This window comes from Bubalus kerabau, chromosome 5 (assembly GCF_029407905.1).
Source record: "Bubalus kerabau isolate K-KA32 ecotype Philippines breed swamp buffalo chromosome 5, PCC_UOA_SB_1v2, whole genome shotgun sequence".
Classification (NCBI taxonomy): Eukaryota; Metazoa; Chordata; class Mammalia; order Artiodactyla; family Bovidae; genus Bubalus; species Bubalus kerabau.
In genome coordinates, this window is record NC_073628.1 from 39,743,248 (window position 1) to 39,763,620 (window position 20,373).

At 44.5% G+C, this 20,373-nt stretch overlaps 1 protein-coding gene and 1 pseudogene across 2 annotated transcripts in view; one reads left to right on the top strand and one right to left on the bottom strand.

Moving 5' to 3' along the window:
* Positions 1–20,373, bottom strand: part of RAB30 (RAB30, member RAS oncogene family) — a 101,702-nt gene that overhangs the window by 32,839 nt on the left and 48,490 nt on the right. The gene's annotated exons all lie outside the window — the stretch shown is intronic.
* Positions 14,543–15,669, top strand: LOC129654215 (N-acetyllactosaminide alpha-1,3-galactosyltransferase-like; annotated as a pseudogene).

Consider the following 20,373-nt stretch of genomic DNA (forward strand, 5'->3'; position numbering starts at 1 on the left):
CGGCACAAGGGATATAAACAGGAACACTGCTCAGATAAACAAGCCAAGCCTCAAATACCGTAAATACCGCAATAGCTCTAAGTAAGTGGATATGTACATACAATTCAAAAAAGGAAAAACAGAGGAAAAGAAAAAAATGAGTTTAAAAAAGATAAAGAGGGGCTTCCCTGATGGCTCCATGGGAAAGAATTCCCCTGCCAGTGCAGGAGACATGAGTTCGATCCCTGGTTGGGGAAGATCTCCCATGCCTTAGAGCAAGTAAACCTTTGCACCACAACTATTGAGCCTGTGCTCAAGAGCTGGGAGCCACAACTACTGAGCCCGTCTGCCGCAACTTCTGAAGCTGGCATGCCCTAGAGCCCGTGCTCCACAACAAGAGAAGCCACCGCAATGAGAAGCCCGCGTGCTGCAACCGGAGAGTAGCCCCCACTCTCCGCAACTAGAAAAAGCCCACGCAGCAATTAAGAGCCAGCACAATCAAAAATAAATAAATAGATCATGTTTAAATATATATTTTTAAAAAGATAAGGAAACAAGATGTACTGTGAAAAGCTTAAAAGGAAAAAAAACATTCTAAGCAATGTGATTTTGGCAATATAGAAGCACTTATCAAAGTGACCTTTTCAAAAAACGAAACAAACTGTACTCACTGCTGTACATCAGAACATTCTCCCCTTGCTCTTTTGGGCTCAGCACAACCTATTAAAGTCAAGGCTTCTGGTGAACACAGGGCCAGATCCCTGCCCTACCTTCTGTCCCCCAGCCCCTGCCAAAGAAAATGATATTTGGGGGTTTGTCCTTGTTCAAAGGCTGTATGTCTCATGCAGGTCCTTCTCCTGTTCAAGGTCTCAACCTTGCTCTACAAACTGAGAGAGTCAGTGAACAGAAGCCATGGTCCCTCCCCAACACTGCACGTGCCGCCCCTTCGCTAACCCAAAAAGGCAGCATGAGTGTTTCAGGAAAGCGAGAGACCTGGGTCAGCCAAAGAGCAGTTTCCTCATCCATAAAGCGGGGATTTATGAGGCTTCCCTGGCGGCTCAGTGGTAAAGAATCTGCCTGCCAAGCAGGAGATGTGGGTTCAATCCCTGGGTCCAGAAGATTTCTCTGGAGAAGGAAATGGCAACCCACTCCAGTATTTCTGCCTGAAGAACTCCATGGACAGAGGAGCCTGGAGGGCTACAGTCCATGGGGTCGCAAAGAATCGAACACAACTTAGTGATTAAATAACAACAACATTAGAACCTATGTCACTGAGTTGCAAATCAGGAAATAAACAGAAAAGCAGTGTGTAAATAAATATACAATAATCAAATGTTTTCAAAAGTATAATAATCAATTTAAATCCCTAACCCTCAGTCAAGAGTCATATATACTGATTGCAGAGCATATAGTCAAACAAGAAGGAAAGCAAGTCCGCTAGGGAAAATCTCTTTCCCTACCCACACCCGCCCCGGGGACAGTACAGTTAATAATTTGTTCTACAATCTTCTAGCTTTTTTAATATATATATTCTCACATCAATGTGTTTTTTTTTAATTTACAGATTTTTAAAACAAAAACAGAATCATAATATTGTACAAACTCTTTTTTTATTTTCTACAGAGGGCTTAGAGAAGGAAATGGCAACCCACTCCAATATTCTTGCCTGCAAAATCCCATGGATGGAGGAGCCTGGCGGGCTACGTACACTCCATAGGATTGCAAAGAGTCGGACACGACTGAGTGACTACACACTGAGGGCTATTTTTCCAAAACCCCAAATCAGAACTCATTGTCTGCAAATAGGACAGACACCCAGAAGGCCCATCAGCATTCACTCAACATTTGCTCCTAAGACCCTAAAAACGCAGGAAGTGGGAGGGGGAGGACAGTGATATAACTTCAAGAAACACTAAATACTATAATCCAGGGTTGGAGACTTTAAAAGTTCTGGAAGTTTTTCCACAATGAAGAAAACTGGTTAACTGTTTAATCTAGGATTTACCAAACATGATTTTAGCTGAAAAATCTTTTCTAAGATTAATACCTTTTACTACCCCTTGCTACTTGGACTCCATGAAACATGAGTATGTTCCTCCCAGCTGTGGAGAAAGATGGGTAGGGCCCGAGAAACAAGATATGAGACTGATGAATCCAAAACAACCAAATGAGGAACAGAAAAGGGCGACAAGTAACATCTGAAGAAAGCATTACTGAGCCGGGGCTCTTCAGTCTGGGCCGGGCTGCAGGGACCGGGTGCAGACGGACACACAGGGCTAAGCAAGTGGTTCTCTCCCTCCCGGACAATCACAGGGCGCTGTGGCCCTTCCTCCCAGTTTATCTCCACATGTGCTCTGTCTGCTGCAGGGGGCTGTGTGCTACACGTCTATGGCTCCTCCCGTCTGTTCTTAAAGACAAGGACCACACTTCCCCAAGGTACTCGTGTCTGCATACTCCCCTGGCTGTGTTTAAGAAGCCTACGTTGAACTGGAAGGGCTTGATCTATCTTTTGCTCTAACAAGGTTCTGTCTCAGGAAGCTCATTATTGCTTAATTACTAGAAGGCAATTACTAAACATTACTATAATCAAGTACTGCAAGCTCACTTGCTTTACATCAGCTGCTAATTTCAGGTTATTGCAAGTTAATTATTCTCCCCGGCCAGGGATGGCAAACACCCACCTGTGTCGTGGCTGCTTCTCATTCATCAGGCTGTAATCTCCAGCTTTTCTGTTATGGCCCTTTACAGTTGACCAAATGCTTTCACAGACATGATCTAATCCAGACCTCTCCACAAGTACTGGTTCTTATCATTCATTACGCAGGTGAGGAAACCAAGGGTTTAAGTGATTCACCCGAAGTCACACGCTGGCGAGTTGCAAGGTAACCTCTGTATCCCACGTACCTCAAACTTCTCCCCTTGTGGAAACGCCCTGTTTTCCCAGGTTCCTGGGTATTTGGACCATGATTTGAACACTTAACTATATGCAGGAACTATTCTGTTTCCATATATAATCTTATTTAACCTTTTCAACAGCCTCACTAGGTAGGCATTATTATTCCTATTCCACAGATAAAGAAATTGAGGTTCAGAGGGGTTAACTTATTTGTTTAAAATTACACAGCTAATGAGCTAAAGTGCCAGGATTCAAAACCCATGTTTTTCTGTGAAAAAAAATTAAGCTGGAATCCTGTCTCACTCCTCTTACTGAAATAAATTCCAGATGGATTAGAGATTTGGATTTTTAAAAATGAAAATATGCAAGTGCTAGAAGAAAGCATGATATACATAAATACAGAATCTTAAAGTGAGGAAGGCTTTCTAAGAACTGCACAAAATCAAAGCCATTAAATAAAGATATTGACCCATTTGACTAATTTTTTAAAATTCTGCATCATAAAACAAAGATGAACTAAAATATCTGAAATCCATATAACTAAGGGCTGCTGCTGCTAAGTCACGTCAGTCATATCCGACTCTGTGCGACCCCATAGACGGCAGCCCACCAGGCTCTCCCGTCCCTGGGATTCTCCAGGCAAGAACACTGGAGCAGGTTGCCATTTCCTTCTCCAATGCATGAAAGTGAAAAGTGAAAGTGAAGTTGCTCAGTCATGTCCGACTCCTAGCGAACCCATGGTCTGCAGCCTACCAGGCTCCTCCGTCCATGGGATTTTTCCAGGCAAGAGTATTGGAGTGGGGTGCCATTGCCTTCTCTGTAACTGAGGGCTGCTGCTACTGCTGCTGCTAAGTCACGTCAGTCATGTCCGACTCTGTGCGACCCCATAGACGGCAGCCCACCAGGCTCTCCTGTCCCTGGGATTCTCCAGGCAAGAACACTGGAGTGGGCTGCCATTTCTTTTTCCAATGCATGAAAGTGAAAAGTGAAAGTGAAGTCACTCAGTCGTGTCTGACTCTTAGCGACCCCATGGACTGCAGCCTACCAGCCTCCTCCATCCATGGGATTTTCCAGGCAAGAGTACTGGAGTGGGGTGCCATTGCCTTCTCCGAACTACGGGCTAATTTCCTATAAATCAATAAGAAAAGGTGAATAACCCAATAGAAAAAAAAAAGGGTAAAAGACATGAGCAGACAGTTTATCAGATGAAATTAAAATGGTACTTACATTAAAAAAAATCAGCCTCGCTCACGAGTAAATTCAAATGGTAATGAATTTATAAATTATAATTTATGATGAAAACTACAATGAATTTGTTATCAGAGGCCATTTTTCACATCACATTGTTAACATTCACTCTGTATTGGACAGAGTATAGAGAAATAGGGCACCTGTATACTGCTGGTGGGAGGCAAACCAATGCAATTTCTATGCAAAGCTATATCAACTGAAAACTAAAAAGACTATTATAATTCCTCTGACTCAACAATTCTACTTCGAGGAATTTATCCTGCACTGATACTGACACATATGTGCAAAGACACATGGAGTGGGATATATTCAACCATGTTTATAATAGCAAATATGAAATCAGCCTAACTCCATCAGCAGGAAAATGGTTGTACAGACTGTGAAAACTATACATCAATATTCCATGCAGCCCAGTATGGACATCTGCAGAATACATTAAGTGAAAAAAGCAAGGTGGAGAACAGTGTGCATAGTATGAAAAGCTGCTGCTGTGCTCAGTTGCTCAGTTGTGTCTGATTCTTTGCGACCCCATGAACTGTAGCCCGCCAGGCTCCTCTGTCCATGGGATTTTCCCAGCAAGAATACTGGAGTGAGTCTCCATATCCTCCTCCAGGGGATCTTCCTACAGAGTCTCCTGCATTGCAGGCAGATTCTTTACCACTGAGCCACTGGGGAAGTCCATAGTATGAAAAGAGGGCATATAATTAATTAACTGCTCCTGCATGGGGTTCCCAGGTGGCACTAGTGGAAAAGAATCCACCTGTAATGTAGGAGACATAAGAGACTGTGGGTTCAATCCCTGAAGACCCACTGCAAGAGGGCATAGCAACCCACTCCAGTATTCTTGCCTGGAGAATCCCAGGTACAGGGGAGCCTGGCAGGCTACAGTCCACAGGGTCGCAAAGAGTCGGACATGACTGAAGCAACTTAGCATAGCCCAGCACATCTGCATAAAATATCTCCAGAAAAACTACAAAAGAAAACTAGTACAGTGTTTGCTTTTGGAGAGACTGTAGTATCTAGCTCTTTTTGGGAAAGAAGATAACCTCCAACTCTTAATAAATTATAGGGACTTCCCTGATGGTCCAGTAGCTAAGACTCCACACTCCCAAGGCAGGGGGCCCAGGTGTGATTCCCGGTCAGGGAACTCGATCCCACATGCCGTAACTAAGACCCAGTGCAGACAAATAAACATTTAAAACAAAAAAGAAAATTATACTCTGCCCTTTCATTCAGTCTTACAATAGTGCTTAAAAGGCAAGGTAGCTATCCTGATACAGTGAAAGGGGCCCTTTTAAAAATATCTATTTGAGGTGCTCTGTCTGTCTCTGTTTTCTCTTTGCCCTGCTACACCCCTTACTGTGACAAGAGACCCTTTAAGGAATGTCCCACCCAGGTTCTGGAGTTGCCTTTTCCAGTTCGTGGTGTATATTAAACCATGTCTCTCTACATGGTAGGCTCATTCTTTCACGCCATATTCCCTTAAAACCAAGTATCCATCGTGTGTATGACAGCAAAATCCAACGGGTAGAACGATAGGCTATTTGTGTCCCTAATAAAAACAAAACTCTCGCCCATGAGGATCATGTACTGCCGCTCAGAAACTGCTCTCACTGGGCTCTGACACAGAACCCTCCTGAGAAGGCAGGAGGAACCTGTCTCCTTCTCCCCATTTTACAGAAATGGCCTTTGAAAGGACAAAGAGTGACTTGCCTCCAGCTGCACAGCATGCAACCCACAGAGTCAGAAGAGACACCTGCGTTCCCAGACTCTAAATCAGAGCTGCTGCCAGGACAAATAAAGTCTGCAAATATAAATCCCCACTGGGCAAGGCTGGGGCCTAACCACCAGGGAGGTTGGCAGGGACCCATGGATGGGAGGGAGGTCAAAAGCAGCCCTGGGTTTGCCTGCATTTCCAACTTGGGAGGCGTATTATGAATCCAATAAATGGGAAGAAAAAAAAAAGCAGCCTCTGAGATTTTTTTTTGGAGGTGGGGGATGGGCCTGCTCCAGGTCTTCCTTGCAACATGCGTAATTTAGTTCCTTGACCAGGGATCGAATCTGGGCCACCTGCTTTGGAAGCAGAGTGTCCCGTCACTGTACCGCCAAGGAAGTCCCAAGAATATTTTTTGAGACACATGAAAAAAATAAAGATAAAGAACAAAGTAGGCCTGAGATCTCCACAGTATTATTTTCAAAGGCAAGACAGTAAGATATTTTATCTTATTCTTCGTACACATTATCTTCCATATTTGCCTCTTTGCTCTAAATACAAAATGGATTTGGGAATCCAGAGGAATAAGGAGAGTGAAAAGTAATCCAAGGAATGGCATTTCAAGAGAACAGTTCACCAAAGGCCATATCGGAACGATCCTACTTAAGTAAACAACGCTCTTTCACTTTCGGTGGGAGAAGGCATCACTGCCCTGGGCCCAGATGTGTCTTCCCACAGAGAAGGGAGACGAGGGGGCGGGCTGCCCCCCACCCACTTGGGCCCCGTTCCGCGCACTCCCCCAGCAGGCAGGGCCAATTTGTTTTGCACCACAGCACCTGGGCACAGGGTACACTGGGTGGTCCAGGCCCCTTGTCTACCGGGGAGACGGAAGATACTCTTCCACTCATTAATCTCTTTCCAAGATGGGGAGCTTCTGTCTGCAAAACATGTTTGTTGCACTGATCGAAGAAAACGCCTTCCCAGACCCAACTCGCTGTTTCCGGCTTCTGCACAAGCCTGCCAGGCTCCCTCTGTTGTCCTCCTCCAACAATAAACAAAACCACCCGCCAAGAGCTCTGGAGAGGCGGGGAAGGTGTGTTCTCCACGTTGTGTAAATCAGGCAGTGTGTCTAATCTTTCCGCCGCAGAAGCTTTCCTGTGCCTGTTTGGCTGGACCGGAAGGACCTCGTTATCAGCATCCTTAGGCTCCTCCCCCGGGCCGAGATTCAGGGCAGCGAGGGGCCAGGCAGCCAAAGGTCAGAGCTTCAGCCCCAAGCACTTCCCTCCAAGGCAGACCAAGGATGGGGGTATCTCCTTCCCTGTCTCTCCAGGCTGGACCCTACCCTCAACTGTTAAACAGATTCCCTCCTCACTGGAAGCAGGAGAAAAGGAAAAAGGGAAGCAGGTGTCCACATGCTCTGTGACTCAAATGGAGGAGGATAAAATGTAGCAATTCTCCCAAGTTTTATCTCCCAAGACCTTGCCAGGTCCGCTGTCAACACAGAAGAATGCCTATTCGTCTAGAGCGTAGATGCTTTATACACATCAGCCTAGGGGTGAGATTTCTTGGTGACTATTACTATCAATAACCTTTTACATCTATAGAAGGCCTCAGGTTTGCTGTCCTAAAAATTATCTTATCTGTATGTGTGTCAGTTGCTCAGTTGTGTCTGACTCTTTGTGATCCCATAGGCTGTAGCCTGCCAGGCCCTGTCATGGAATTCTCCAGGCAAGAAAACTGCAGTGGGTTGCCATTCCCTTCTCCAGGGGATCTTCCCGACCCAGGGATGGAACGTAGGTTTTCTGCAATGCAGGCAGATTCTTTATCATCTGCGCCACCAGGGAAGACCCTTATCTGTATCCTCGCAAATTCCTACATGGAATATGGGGTAAAAATTCTCCAGTCTACCTCGAACACCACACGCACACACACACACACACAGAAGGCCACAAGCCATTTATCGCCAAGGTCTGCTGATGTGCTGTCAGAAATGTAGCCTGGGGCTTCCCTGGTGGTGCAGTAGGTAAGAATCTATCTGCCAATGCAGGGGACATGGGTTCCCAAGCTGGGAAGATCCCACATGCCTCAGAGCAAGTCAGGCCTGTGCCACAACTACTGAGCTCTCATGCTGCAACTGAAGTCCGTGCGCCCAGAGCCTGTGCTCCATGACAGACGCCACGCCATGAGAAGCCCGAACACCATAGCAAGAGAGTGGCCTCCTGCTCGCCACAAAAGCAATGCAGTGCAGCCAAAAATGAATAAATAAAATTGAAAAAGAAAGAGAAGAAAGAAATGCAGCCTGACTACCCCCCTCCACCGCACCTTTGTCTCTACTGCACCAGCCTGGCTCCAGCCCTTGTCACCTCTCACCCAGCCAGCGATGTCTAACCAGGTTAAGCCTAACAAGCAACGACTGTCCTCACTAGCAGGCCTTCAATATTTATCAAAAGCCTTAACAACATCCACACTCTTTGATCTAGCAATTTTGCTTCTGGGAGTTTTCCCTAAGGAATGATTCCAAGACATACACACAGATTTATTCACAGTAGAGCACAACGGAACTTCATTCCAGTATTATTTAATATAGTCCCCGAAAACGGAGAGGGTAAAGCCTCTATCCAACAGTGGAGAAATGGTTACATGGAACCACATGATGTAACATTATGAAACATATACATGGAAGAAAATACATTTTAAAAATGCTTCCTCTAAGCGGTGGGGTTATAGATTATTTTCTTCTTGATCTATTTATATATTTTCTAAACTGTCTTCAATAAACATGACTTATTGAGAAATAATATGCTTTATTAAAATATAGGGACTCAATACTGGTTAAGGGAAACATGGAACAGGTAGACACATAATCAGCTAGTGACCATCCACATTTAATTAGCTCTTCTGAAAGCAGAATCTTCTACAGGTACAAATCAAAAGCCATAACTGCATTCACACTTTCCATGCTGGGAACTCACTTCTGGAAATTCACTCTAAGGAACAAACTCAAAATGCAATATAAACAGAAATGCTCATTACGTCTTACCTAAAAGAACTGGAAACAATCCAGTTGTTCCACTCGGGCAGTGTTGTATGGAACATCAACACCATGGAATGCAGGGCAGCTATTAGAAATGCCAGTTATGAAAACTATGTAGAAATATGCAATAATGTTGAACATAGGCTACAAAACTAAAAGAATACACAAAGCTGCATTTATCAGGACTGCAGCTATAAAAAAATAAGCATGGATTTGAACAAGGGCATTTCCAAAGCAAGAACATATATTGCGTTTAGTTTATGAGATCACAGGGAGCTTTTTGTTTTTTAAGTTTCATCCTCCCCACCTTTTAAACAAGTTTTAACATTTTGCATATACCATAGACACATTTTTTAAAAACACAGAAGACATAGAAAAAGGAATTACCAAAAGCAACACAAACAGCATGTTGATGTGTTCCGCCCTGTCTCTTTTTCCTAAGCACTACATGCTTTAGTTTGGTTTTGATCACTGTAATCATGGCAAGATTTCCTTCAAAGTAGTTTAAAAAATCACTTCAATTTTTAAAACCAGAGAACATAACAAAGACCTATAGGAACATATACCAATGGTTTTTTCAAGTGCTGTCAAGAGAACTGACCTCATACAATGTCTGACTGTAAAGAAAACAGCAATTTCACACCTTGGTGGCAGACAGCTGGAATGATCAAAGTCCCTAACACCTGCGGAAGACTCTTAGGCCTGTGTTGTTGTTGTTCATTCACTAAATTGTGTCTGACTCTGCAAACCCATGGGACTGCAGCACGCCAGGCTTCCCTGTCCTTCACTGTCTTCCGGAGTTTACTCAAACTCACATCCATCAAGTCAGTGGTACCACCCAACCATCTTATCCTCTGTCTCCCCCTTTCCCTCCAGCCCTCAGTCTTTCACAGCATCACGGTTTTTTCCAGTATGTCATCTCTTCAAATCAGATGGCCAAAGTATTGGAGCTTCCACATCAGTCCTTCCAATGAACACCCAGGACTGATTTCCTTTAGGATGGACTGGTTGGATCTCCTGGCTGTCCAAGGGGCTCTGAAGAGTCTTCTCCAGCACCATGGTTCAAAAGCATCAATTCTTCAGCGCTCAGTCTTCTTAGGCCTGTATCAATAGCCATAAGCCAGGAGCGTGGAGAGTGCTGTGCTACTAAAGCTGACATTGTTGTAAATTAGAAGGAATTTTCTCAGATTTGGAAAAGATAATGGGGGGCTTCCCTGGTGGCCCAGTGGTTAAGAATCCAGTTTCCAGTGAAGGGACATGGGTTCGATCCCTGGTCGGGGAACTAAGATCCCATACGCTACTGAACAACGAAGCCCGTGAACAACAAGTACTGAGCCCATGCGCTCGAGAGCCCGTGCTCTGCTATTAGAGAGAAGCCCCTCACACTGCAACTACCTACAGAAGCTCCCATGAGCCACAACAAAGACCCAGCACAGCCTAAATAAAAATGTTTTAAATTAAAAAAAGAAAAGATAATAGATATAACAATGGATTAAGTTTTCAAATCAGGAAAAGCTTGAAGGGATCCAATCCAACTGATTGCTTGATCCAGCATATTTAACCTCCTTGACACTGAACTGACGACCTCACCAGCAAGGATCCCTCCAGAAAGAGAAACAGGGATCGCTATGCAAGCAAGGCCTGGGCTCCGCTGCCTATTGAATGTGGGCCCTGCAGACAGGGAGGTGAGACTAAGTCTGCTTTCCTCATGGACGGGCTCAGTTTCTGCAGGAGTGTGACATTTTAGGGCTTTTCAAACAACAGGGCCCCTCGAGACAAACTGACTATTCATCTCCTCCATGTGTGTCTAGCAAAGCCTCTGTCCTCTGTCACAAGGCTGGGGAAAGCAGCTGGGCTGGGCTGATGAAGACATAAGATGCCACTGTGAACACGGCCAACCTCATTCAGATACTGCCCACATCAAGGCAAAAAGTCACATTGCATTCGTTGCCTTAGAAGTTCTTGGAAACAAACTCGTGGACAAGATGCAATGTGACGACTCCACTACAATATTAATTTCCAAAGAACTAATCTGACCATGCCATTCCCAGACTTCAAACTCCTCGGAGATCCTGGCTGCCCACACAAGCTCACTGTGAGAGGAAGAACAGGGCCTGGTGAAGGAGGTAAACCTAGGAGCCAAACTGCCCGAGTCTGAGTCTGTCTCTGCCCGGAAGAGTTGGGCGACTGTGGGCAAGTTCCCTTTCCTCTCGGTGCCCACGTTTCTTTATTTGTAAATAGGGATAATAACAGCACCTACTTCATGGGGTTATTTTACAGATGAAAAGATTTAATACAACAAAGCACGAAGAAGAGAGCCTGGCACCCGGTAAATCTCAGGTGCTTATACATGGAACTCTGCATAATGCTATGTGGCAGCCTCAAAAGGAGGGGAATTTGGGGGGGAATGGATACGTGTATGTGTATGTCTGAGTCCCTTCACTGTCAGCCCGAAACTGTCACAACATTGTTAATTGGCTCTACCCCAAAACAAAATAAAAAGTTAAAAAAAAAATTTTTTTTAAGTACTTATAAATCTTATTAAGTCATTGCTGGAAAGTTCAAATTCCCTAGCAGGGCACACAGAGCCACCCATAACCCAGTCCCCGCTCATCTCTTTGGCTTCGTTTCTCATGACCTTTGAGTTACCACCACCACCACGATGATCACACAGCCATGCCAAGCTCCCAGAAAGCGGCCCCTGAGGTAGGTTCATCTCTCCACGGCTCTACTCACAAGGAGAGGCCATTCTCTCCTTGTTGCTGTGAGCAATCACACAGCTCTGGACCCCTCCACCCGCCCCTGTGGGAATTAGCCCGTCTCTCCTTTACACTTCCACCTGTGCCATGAGACTCCCTTCATAGAGACTTCATTATCCTCACTGGTTCAGGGATCCTGCTATACTTCATTATCCTCACTGGTTCAGGGATCCTGCTTCCCCTACTAGACCTTAAGGACAGAGGCGCCTATGAATTTCTGTCTGTACCCCCACTGCCTGGCACTCAGGAGATCCTGAGTAAATAGTTGTTAAATAAATGCAAAAGAAATATTGATCAGAATATGCAAAAGCTAGGAATCGTTTTCAGAGAACCACAACACCAGGATGAGGAAACCAAACCCCAAAACACTTTGATCCTGAAGAGAGTTAATTGGCAAAGATCATATTACCAAAGAGAAGAAAGAAAATGATAATTTCCCAGGGGAAAGCCAAACCTTATTATAATGCAGTGTCTCTGTGTGTGTTGGAGGAGGGGGAGGAGAAGTGACATTAATAATGGTTCTAAACTAACTGATGTTGACTAATCACTGAACAGCAGGTTTTAAATGTTTTCTTTAGGGGAAAAAAAAAAGCTGATTGGGAAGTATTTTTTTACCTTGTTCAGAGTACAGGTTATTTCAATATAAAATACTACACAGGACCCAGAATGCAAGAACAGAGATGTAATTTTTGCTCAATGTCTATAGTGAGCCAGCTACTTTAAAAATAACATCATTTCTATTTACTAAGCAGAAGGTGCTAGACACAGAACCATTCACTTCAGATGCATCATCAGATTTGATAATGCAAGTCCTCAACAACTCTGAGAACTAAGTATTCCCCTCTGCATTCTATAGATGAGAAAAACATATTCATCATTCCATACATTTTTAGTGAGCATATTCTCTGTGTAAGTCACTGACCCAGGAGCCCAGGCTACAGTAATGAACAGGCAGACAAAGTTCTCCACACCCTTCGCATCCTAGCTGAACAGAAAAGAGAGCAAGGAATGAATGGGGAAAGGAACATATACACAGATAAACTAGAAAAATATCAAATAGTGGCAACTGCCAGTAGAGAACAAAAATAAAAGGAAAGGACAGAGTGTATACAGACAGCAATTTTATTTTATTTGGCTGCAGCATGACATATGGGATCTTCATTCACTGACCAGATACTGAAATTGTGCCCCCCTGCATTGAAATCGCAGAATCTTAACCATTGGACCACAAAGGAAATCCCCAGACAGCAATTTTAGAGTGAGGTGTCAGAGAAGGCCTCTCTGGGCTGGCTCTATTTAAAATAAGATTAGAATAAGAAAAAACCAAGCACATGAAGATAGGAAGAACAGGGACTTCCCTGGTGGTCCAGTGGTTAAGAATTTGCCTTCCAATGCAGGGTACACATGTTCAGTCCCTGGTTGGGGTCCTAGGATCCTACATGTCATGAGGCAAATAAGCCCACATGCCCTAATGAAGACCCAGTTCAGCCAAAAAAAAAACAAAAACAAAACTGGAAGAGCGTTTTGGGCTGAAGGAATAAGTAGTACAAAGAGGCCTAAAAAGCAAGAATGGACTTGGCATGTTCAAGGAGCCAAAAATAGAACAATGAGGCTGGGTGCATGGTCAAGGAGTAAAGGCTAAGAAACAGACCACAGGGCAGGTCACACACAGCTCAGTCAGTCACCGCCAGGAGCAGGATTTCATTCTGAGTGCAACAGGAGGCCACCTGGAGGGGGAGGGATGGTTGGGAATGTAACATAAACCACTTAACCTTTTCCAAAGATTTCTCTGGTCCTTGTACTGTAGGGTCTTGTGGCAGAGATACAGGTTGAAGCAGGGCTACTAGTTAGGAGATTACTGCAGGAAGCCTAGGTAAGAGATGATGTGGCTTGGACTGCTGCTGCTGCTAAGTCGCTTCAGTCTAGGGTGTTAGTAATGAAGATGGAAACTCCAATACTTTGGCCACCTCATTCGAAGAGTTGACTCATTGGAAAAGACTCTGATGCTGGGAAGGATTGGGGGCAGGAGGAAAAGGGGACGACAGAGGATGAGATGGCTGGATGGCATCACCAACTCGATGAACAGGGCTTTGAGTAAACTCCGGGAGTTGGTGATGGACCGGGAGGCCTGGCGTGCTGCAATTTATGGGGTCGCAGAGTCGGACACGACTGAGCGACTGAACTGAACTGAAACTGAATGAAGATGGCAGGAAGGTGATAAGATTTGGGAATGTTTTTGAAGATAGAGCTGCTGCTGCTGCTGCTAAGTCGCTTCAGTCTTGTCCAACTCTGTGCGACCCCATAGACGGCAGCCCACCAGGCTCCCCCGTCCCAGGGATTCTCAAGGCAAGAACACTGGAGTGGGTTGCCATTTCCTTCTCCAATGCATGAAAGTGAGAAGTCAAAGTGAAGTCACTCAGTCGTGTCCGACTCTTAGCGACCCCATGGACTGCAGCCTACCATGCTCCTCCATCCATGGGATTTTCCAGGCAAGAGTACGTTTCCAGGCAATGTAGTTGAAGATAGAACTAGAAGACTGAAATTGCTTAAGGATTGGATGATGATGGTAGAAGAAGAAAGAAATCAAAAGTAAGACCTAGGGCCGCGGGCCGGGCAGAGTGGGGAGCATGCTACCAGCTGCCCAGTGCCCGCTGCCTGCAGCCCGGGAGGGAGGAGCGCCCGGCGGCCCCGCCCCGGCACTGCCGGCACGCCCCGCGGGGCCCGGGCAAGGCAGCCTCGGAGGCGCCCGCCAGCCCCCAGCGCGCCCAGCTTCTGCGCATCCAGAGTCGGAGCGCCGGACCTTCCCTGCCTCCCAGCCCTGCCTCCTTCTACAGAGCAGAGCTCAATAGAGCTTGGTGGGTTTTGCCTTTTACTCTGGGAGGAGAGGAGCAGATGATGCAGAGTAAAGAATGAATGTCAAAGGAAAAGTGATTCTGTCAATGCTGGTTGTCTCAGCTGTCAATGTTGTGTGTGGGGAATACAGCCACAGCCCAGAAGGCTCTCTGTTCTGGATAAACCCGTCAAAAAACCCCGAAGTTGGTGGCAGCAGCATTCAGAAGGGTTGGTGGTTTCCGAGATGGCTTAACAATGGTTACCACGAAGAAGACGAAGACACAGAAGAAAAGGAACAGAGAAAGGAAGACAAAAGAAAGCTTCATCTCTCGGACTGACTGAACCCACTTAGACGACCCGAGGTTGTGACCATGACGGAATGGAAGGCGCCTGTAGTGTGGGAAGGCACTTACAACAGAGCCATCTGGGATGATTATTAATGCCAAATAGAAAATTACCATCAGCCTGACAGTTTTTGCTGTCGGAAGTTACATTGAGCGTTACTTGGAGGAGTTCTTAACGTCTGCTAATAAGCACTTCATGGTTGGCCACAGAGGCATATTTTACATCATGGTGGATGATGTCTCCAGGATGCTTTTGATAGACCTGGGTCCTCCGCGCTCCATCAAAGTGTCTGAGATCAAGCCTGAGAGGAGTTGGCTGGGCATCCTCACGATGCGCGTGAAGACCATTGCGGAGCACGTTGTAGCCCACATCTGGCATGAGGCTGACTTCCTCTTCTCTATGGACGTGGACCAGGTCTTCCACGACAAGTTTGGAGTGGAGACCCTGGGTGAGTTGGTGAGCAAAGCTTCAGGCCTGGTGGTACAAGGCAGATCCCCGTAAGTTCACCTACGAGAGGTGGAAGGAGTCTGCAGCATACATTCGCTTCCGCAGAGGGGATTTTTATTACCACGAGGCCATTTCGGGGGGAGCACCCACTCAGGTCCTGAACATCACCCAGGAGTGCTTCAGGGGAGTCCACAAGGACAAGAAAAATGACGTAGAAACCCAAAGGCATGATGAAAGCCATCTAAACAAGTATTTCCTTCTCAACAAACTCACTAAAATCTTATCTCCGGCATACTGCTGGGATTATCATATAGGCCTGCCTTCCCATATTAAGCTTGTCAAGCTATCTTGGCAGACAAAAGACTATCATGTGGTTAGAAATAACTTTGACTTTGTGCCAGTACATTTCTGAATTTGAGAGAGTATTATTCTGGCTACTTCCTCAGAAAAGTAACACTTAATTTTAACTTAAAAAAAAATATTAACAAAAGACCAACACAGCAAGTACATATTATTTCTCCTTGTAACTCTGAGCCTTATAATATGAGAGAATGAACCTGTGGTAATCAGATGTAAATTCCCAGTTATTTCTTATCTATTCTCGGTTGGGGAGGCAGGGAAGAGGATACACTCAATGCAGGGAGAGGATACACTATCAGTTGAACCAAAAAAAAAAAAAAAAAAAATTGCCATAGACAAAGAAAAAACCAGAAACACTCTATGAGTGCCAGCTGACGTACTGGAGAGAAGTATGCGAAGGGAAGTGTTTGGCAACAAGATACGATTGTGACGGGCTGTCCTCTTGATTTCAGTGTCTTCCAATCTCTGCTGGGTCTGAAGCAACAGAGTTGCTTTTGCAGCAGAACTCTTAGTAGGCCCCAGTCTACCTTGGTGATCCTCAAATGGTTTAGTCAACGCCCTTTCCTTATCAGGACATTGTTTGGCTTCTGTGCCAAGACTAGTCAGGATTCCCAGTGGATGTGGTGGAGATGTTGGGAGTCACAGGCAATCTGAATGAGCCAGTGGGTGCTCCGTATGAAGTGAGAACAAAGCCTCAAAGTAAGTTGGTGATGAGTTGTTGTAAGTTGGCATGAAATAAGCAAAGAGAGGGTAGAAAGACAGGGAGCTGATCACTGTCAGTGCCTCCTCTGAGGGGCACAGGGCATGCGGTTGGCATATAAATATGGCATGGATCCAGGCGCTGAATGGGAGGCAGTGTGGGTGGTCTCCAGTCTCCTCATCCATTATGACAGCCAGAGCAGTGTTGTCTTAGAAGAGGCTTCTTGTTTTGGCCAAGTCATATTCAGTATGCCAGACTCTGGAACTTGAGTCTTCAGATCCTAGGCCAGAAGAAGTGGATGGTGTCACAGGAGACCAAAACCTGCAGGGGACTGAGGAGGCTTGCAAGGGGTTACATTTCCTGGACCTGGACTTCATAACAGTCAGTCATCAGTGAGTTCTGCTACCACGGCTCCAACCTGCAGCCCATCAAGCCCCAAGTTGGAGGGCTAACATCAAGGAACCTCTCATTTCCCCTTGCACTACTGACGTATAACAACCAGACGTGTTTAATAAAATGGGTAATTGATTTTATATCAAAAGTAGAGGGGATGGCAATGGGAGATCCAGCCCTTGTAACTAAACATCTTATCATTCAGTTCCTTTCTCTAAAAGAAGCTATGAAATCTTATATATTCTTTAAAGCCAAGCGAGTCGATGTAAAGGAGGTTAGGAGGCAACAGTTACATATGCAGGCACGTTTATATTTTGCTTGTGTTCCAGTTTGCGATACTGCTTTCCATTTTCAAGCAGTTGACTTGAAGAGCCACTGCATTGGCTTGATGCTCAGCACTGTCAGCTTCTTTGATAAAATGAAACCTCCATTTTCTCTGCTGTTTCACTGTGCCTCCTACTCTTCGGTTCTTGCCAAAATTTTTCACAACCCAGTAGAACAAAAGAAAACCAACAAAAATCATGAAGCAGTGGGCTTGTTAAAAAAAAAAAAAAGGCAATCAAAGGTCGGTTAGGACTCTTGTCTCTCTATAATTCAAGTTTTTTGGGATCCATACTGGAGTAGGGAAAGTTCATAATTTAAGTCTGAAAGCAAAGAAATGACATACCTTCAAGAATCAGAGAAAAGGAATGATGTTTCCTTTTGAAGGTATCTTTAAGTTCACTTAAATTCAAAATCCAAATGGACAAACTCAAAAATCTTATTAATAATGTTAAAAATCTAAAATTCCTGATTTACAATTAAATAAATTATTTTCTCAATTAAAAAAAAGTAAGGCCTAGATATTTTGGCGTGAGTACTTAGAAGGAATACTAGCAGCACTTACTGAGGTGGGGAAGACTGAAAGAACAGGTTTAGACTACACCCAGAGTTCTCTTTCAGTCACATTAAATTTGCAACATTGCCTAGACATCTCTCTAGATAGGAATCTAGAGTTCCAGAGAAAGTCTGAGGATAAAGCTACAGATTTGAGGGTCATTAACCAATGGATGTATGGCAAGCCATCAGATTAAAACAGGACATCTACAGAGGGTGAATAAATAGAGAAGAGGCCATTTCAGAACATGAGGCACATTATCATTTAGAGGTTGAAGACAGACAGAGATTTTCTTTTCAAGAGTTTGGTTTTTAAAAATATTTACTTATTTGGCTGCACTGGGTCTCAGTTGTGGCACATGGGATCTTAGATCTCCGCAGAGGCATGGGAACTCTTAATTGCAGCACGTGGGATCTAGTTCCCTGACCAGGGATCGAACCCAGAGCCCCTGCACTGGGAGCAGAGCCCTAGCCCCTGGACCACAGGGAAGTCCCGAGAGAAGGAGACTTGAAGAGAGTCAAGGGAGGTATGAAGAGACCCAGGAAAGCAGAGTGTCAAAGAGAGATCAGCCTCATCACATGCTGCTGAGAGAATAAGTAAGACCAAAACAAAGCAGTGGCCTTCAGCTTGGCAACATGAAGGTCACTGGATGACACAGACAAGAATAGTCCCTGTGGAATGATGAGAAGAGATCAGAGTGAGGGGAAGTAGTCAAAGCCAAAACAAGAGACAATTTTTAAGTTTTACTGAGAAAGGGAATGCAGAAACTAGATGACAGCTCAAGAGGGGAATACGATCAACAGAGTTTTAAATTAATGAATTTACCTTGTAACATTTGAGAAACAAAATTAGAAAACATTTTTAATTTTGGGGGGGCTGTTTTCAGGTAATAAATATTCATTTCAGTTCAGTTGCTCAGTCGTGTCCAACTCTTTGGGACACCATGGACTGCAGCATGCCAGGCCTCCCTGTCCATCACCAACTCCCGGAGTTTACTCAAACTCATGTCCATTGAGTCAGTGATGCCATCCAGCCATCTCATCGTCTGTTGTCCCCTTAGAGCATATTTATTTGTTACTGAAAATTATCCAGTGATGCGTAAATTTCACAATGGCAGAAAGAAGTGGCATAATTATAAGATCAGAGATCCATAAGACTTGGTCTTAAGACAGTTCATAATGCGCTCAAGGTAAAAGAATTGGTAGGAAGGGAGCTGGAATACTTTCCTGGGTCTGTTTGATTCATATATACATCCTTTTTTTCCCACACCATCGACAGTAATATAATAGAGTAGCATTTGCAAAAGATTCCAACTCCAGGCTTTGAATATCATAAGAACAGTTAGAAGGAATCTTAACTTGGGAGAATTAACACAAACACACACCCCCTTCTACATAAGCAAGCTCTGTTCATCATACAGAATCCTATGATTGCATTTTCACTCAAATGTCATTTATGTGTGTACATGTGGCTATGGCCCTACCAGCTGTAGAATCTTTATTGTTGTCCTTTTATGTACAGAGTGGCTTTGAGGAGGAGATGGGGACATTGAGATACATCACTGTGCAGAGTAAGGGGGAACAGGGCAGGAAATAAACTCTCTAGTAACTGCAATCAGGCAGTTAAAAATATTTTAAGAATGTCAGTTGTGTATTTATATTTAGCAAAAGTGAAGATGGAAATCAAGTTATATGATCGTTTTTTCTCTCCTCTTTCACAGTGATCTTTGGAAGGGAGTGGCTATGGCTGTGCCAGGAAGTGAGTGTCCTCTTGTCATCTGTTTCCCACGCCCACTCCTGCTCTACCATGTGGATGCACAACCCCACCCCCTCAGCCCCATCATTCTCTCACCTGGTTTCGCATTATCTGTTTTAGTTTACTTCTTCCTTCAGGGCAACACAGATGCCATCTCTCCCATGATGTCCTCCCTGATTCCTCCTTCTCTGAACCTTTACAGCACTAAGTACTAGTACCATGTAACTTTAGCTCTTGATCACATTAAGCTTTTTTTTTTTTTTTGATCAGAAAAAAGGTGTATTACAAGGGCCAACCAAGGAGAACAGATGGGCTTATGCTCAAAAAAAAAGTCATACATATATATATATGAGACATTACTTTGCCAACAAAGGTCCATCTAGTCAAAGCTATGGTTTTTCCAGTAGTCATATATGGATGTGAGAGTTGGACTATAAAGAAAGCTGAACACTGAAGAACTGATGCTTTTGAACTATGTTGTTGGAGAAGACTCTTGAGAGTCCCTAGGACAGCAAGGAGATCCAAGCAGTCCACCCTAAAGGAAATCAGTCCTGAATATTCATTTGAAGGACTGATGCTGTAGTTGAAACTCCAATACTTTGGCCACCTGATGCCAAGAACTGACTCATTGGAAAAGACCCTGATGCTGGGAAAGATTGAAGGCAGGAGGAGAAGGGGACAACAGAGGATGAGATGGTTGTATGGCATCACTGGCTCAATGTACATGAGTTTGAGCAAGCTCCGGGAGTTGATGATGGACAGGGAGGCCTGGCATGCTGCAGTCCATGGGGTCACAAAAAGTCAGACATGACTGAGCAACTGAACTGAACTGAACTGACTGGGTCACTCTGCTGTGCACCTGCAATTATCACAACATTATTAATCCACTATACTCCAATATAAAATAAAAAGTTTAAATAAAAAAATAAAATAACAAATAAAAAATGAATAGGAAAAATGAATAAAGAATGCCACTTTACACTGATAAATTTTCACTATCTTCATCCATCATTAGACTATCTTTAAATGTA